Source organism: Melitaea cinxia, chromosome 19 (genome assembly GCF_905220565.1).
Source record: "Melitaea cinxia chromosome 19, ilMelCinx1.1, whole genome shotgun sequence".
Lineage (NCBI taxonomy): Eukaryota > Metazoa > Arthropoda > Insecta > Lepidoptera > Nymphalidae > Melitaea > Melitaea cinxia.
The window spans coordinates 14,669,406-14,672,659 of NC_059412.1; positions in this window are offsets into that span (position 1 = coordinate 14,669,406).

Sequence of the window (3,254 nt, forward strand, 5' to 3'; positions counted from 1 at the left end):
CATGCAATTTTGACATGTTCAGCTTAAACTAATCACAGAATATTAAAAACTATTTAACCGATCTATGAACAATATTCTTCGCCGTGGCCAAGGAGCCATTGAAAATATCAAAGTTTGGACATAAACCATTATAGGATGACAGAATTCTATATAAAACCGAATGATGTCCAATATTAGTACGAAAATATGGTAATTGAAAGCTATACATATTTGACAGACGACTACCGGAACATGGGATCTTAAAATAAATTTTACTTAAAAAGTTTGGACATATCATTAAATCATGTATAATTTTGCATAAAGTCAAAATATCCGATATTTTCCGACGAATACTTAAGGGTTTGAGATTATAATACTTTAGTCTAGAGTCATAAGTCTATTAGGTTTGGTTTTATATTAGGACAGGCAAAGCGAGATAATTAATAATTAACTCCAGCTAAGTGTCGACCATTGTATTCGAAGTTTAGAGAGACAAGTGACATAGGGTTGCCATGATCACAGATCACTACAATAAGTTTCTAAATTTTTGCATTTATTGTTAATGTAAGTTAAATGATAAATGAATCTTTTTTGGATTCGCTCAATACTTTTGATGATTTGAATTCTGCGAAAGTGTTTAAACTTTGTCCTAGCGATTTGCTTCATGCAAGACCTGGAGGCAGCGTTGAAATCGAAAATCGAAATGTGTGGACAGATTATTTTGCTTATGCCACATTGAAAAATATAGGATCCATCATCATCATTACTATCATTTCAATAAATTTGTGTATTTTAAAAAATAGTTATTAATTTTTATTTTAACAATAAATAATTGTGTTTTTTAGATATGCAATAAAATTGAAACTAAAGATGTTTATGTTGACGCCTGTGCAATTCTAATAACTCACTTGAAAGAGTACAGAAAAGCTTTGAAAAGACAAGAATCTTCTCCTGATAGTTCTGTCGATACACTTTACAAGAAGACTCATCCAATATATAACAACAAGAACAAGAAACCTGTTTCCGCCGACCATTGTACTAATGTGTTAAGAATAATTCTAAAAGAACTTGTACCGTGGGAGTTATGGGATACACCATACTCTGAACTTCTTGTTCGAATATTAGCCAAAAAGCTTGACGACTTTATTGAAAACACTATATCGGACCCAGTGTGGCTCAACGACAGGATACATATACTTTTGTTAGAAGAAAATAGTATATCTGATGACAAATCCGTTACTGAACCCGTTGTTGAGTTAGAGAAACCAGAACCCTTAGTAATAGAACCCGAAGTAAAACCGAAACCAAGTCCAAAAGTCGTAAAAAAAGAAGTTCCACAAGTGATACAGAAAGTAAATGAAGAATCAAAAGAGAAGCCGGAGGTCGAGATAGGTGTGGAAGGTAGTGAGACAGTTGAAGTCAAACCCGCGGCTATTTTAAGGCAACGCAGGGGCCGACAGGGGAGAAATGAAGTTAAGATTTATGATAGAATTATTGAAGGTACGTTTGTAGTAATAAAGTTTTTACGCAATAATTTAGATCAGAGACAATAAGTACTACGATGTTTTATTGATGACTTTAAATTTAAATTTAAGTCAATAAATTTTTTTGATATAAACCAGCAAAATATGTACAGAAGAAATTAATATTACTGTTACGAATAAGTCTACATAAATAAAAAAAAAACACCAAAATTCATGAATTTGGACAAATGCAACACGTGAGATAATTCTTTTTTTTTTCATTATTGTCAGAACAATGTTGTAAAAGAAATTTAAAAAAAACTAATATTTTCACAAAAAAGGTAATATGAAGTACACCATGTCAGGTAGTCATTCATTCATTCAGATTAATGGCTTCCATGTCAAGTTGTCTTACTTATAAGTATTCGAAATTGAAATAAATATTACGAAATTTATAAATTTCAGGTAGTGTAAAAACCTGGGAAACCGACATGGATCTTCAGTGCATTAGTGTTGGTCAGGATTTGTTGGCCAGCTTAGATGGAATGACGCTCAGTAGACTCTGGGGGCACGAGGAAGCCGAGCATAGCCCCAATGTACGTGGCGTATCCCCGCAACCGCTGTGGTTTGGTATGTATGTATATTGTTTAAATATAAGTATAAGATGAACACCTCACAGTTAGTAGAAATATCCTGCTCATAATTTGGTGCAGACGAACTAAGACGTATCTCAAACTTGTAGAAGATCACAGCTAAATAATATTACTCTCAAGTTGCTCCTGGGGTGTGTAAGGTCGCCAGAGCTACCGGAGAGGGTTCGGGGGAAGGGTCGGCGTTGCCCTGAACCCGAACTTGCGATGCTTCTGGTTATGCAGGCCTTAATAGGCTACGGTAAAAACTTGCCATCAGTTAGGCTGTTTACCAACAAATATATGAAAAAAAGGATGAGAAATAAATGTACTAGTGTTTGGGATTGGAGTAAGAATGTTTCAAGTTCTAGAAATACACTCAATAAAGTAAACCTAAATATCGCAAAAAATTTATATACTAAAAATATTTGTTATATAATCACACCTGATGTGACTGCATTACAGAATCTAGCAATTGCACAAGTATAAAGTTTCAAAGTGCCATTTGCAATGGTCACAGCCTCGACTTGTCATTGGGACTGTCATAGCTCTATTTACTGAGCATTGTTGATGTATCAAACTTGTAATAAAATATCTCAATTATTTATTTATTAAATGAATCATTCGATTCATTCATTTCATTCATTCATCATCATTTCATTTATTTTCATTTCCATTCATTTCATTTCATTTCAATTATTTATCATCAAATAACTCTAAAATATACTTATGTGTATACATCAGGCGAAGAAGATGCGATAGAATTGGAACAGGAAACTAAGGATGCAAAGAAAGAATCAAGCCCGAAACCCACCGATGCGTTACTTAAAGACCTTCAGACCACGGTTCACCAGGCCAAGACCAAGATAGTTGACCTCCAGGTCCCGTTAAACGTAGATGTGTCCCGCAATCATCCCAGTGTATGTCTCTTGCACGGTTTAAATGCTTTGCATTCTGATATCTCTTATTGCTTATGGTTACTTCTATGTGTATTATCTGTGGTTTTTTATTATGGCAATAATTTAATTCGTTTTTACGTAATGTTTTTGTCTAAATTTTTTTATCATGTATGGTTACTCTGAAAGCCATTAATCCCAAGAATAATAATAATTAATTATCTCTTAATGCTCCATTTGTATGAACTGTATCTTGATATTTTACGGCAAATAGCCTCTTATAATGT